This window comes from Mustelus asterias, unplaced genomic scaffold, assembly GCF_964213995.1.
Source record: "Mustelus asterias unplaced genomic scaffold, sMusAst1.hap1.1 HAP1_SCAFFOLD_1363, whole genome shotgun sequence".
Taxonomy (NCBI): domain Eukaryota; kingdom Metazoa; phylum Chordata; class Chondrichthyes; order Carcharhiniformes; family Triakidae; genus Mustelus; species Mustelus asterias.
The window spans coordinates 69,018-69,580 of record NW_027591308.1 but is presented as its reverse complement, the minus strand read 5'-3'; positions in this window follow the sequence as shown (position 1 = coordinate 69,580).

The window sequence follows — 563 nt, the reverse complement described above, 5'->3', positions numbered from 1 at the left end:
GGACATAGATGATAGTTATAAAAAATAACAAGTACAACAGGATGAAATTTCCTGAAATGGTGAAGAGTAAAACAATGGACTTTTTCCGCTTGTCCACCTCTGGGTCACTCTGATTCTTTCCATTGTTCTGGGCCCGGAGTCTCCTGCGGGCTCTATTGGCCACTAGAATGTGTCTTACCGTAAGAGCATTCAGCAGCAAAATCAAAATGAAAGGAAGGATAGGGGTTACAATACAACGCATCAAGTCATAAGCAGCCCAGAAAGGGGATGTGTAAAATATTAACTTTACGTTGCAGAGCCAGGGTACATTGCTAATTATGTACATAGGCTCATAAATAAAGTACACAAAGACATTTTTTACACAGGTCAGTGTGGACACGATTCCAATGACCCACGTCGCCACATTTTCATTGCAATATTTAACTTTGAGCTTCTGGCAGCAAATAGCCACAAATCTATCAAACGTGAAAGCGACGGTTAACCAGACAGAGCTGTCCATGGCGACACAATTTAGGGCTGTACGGAAACTGCAAACTGGTGTGACAGACAAGAAGCTGGATGGA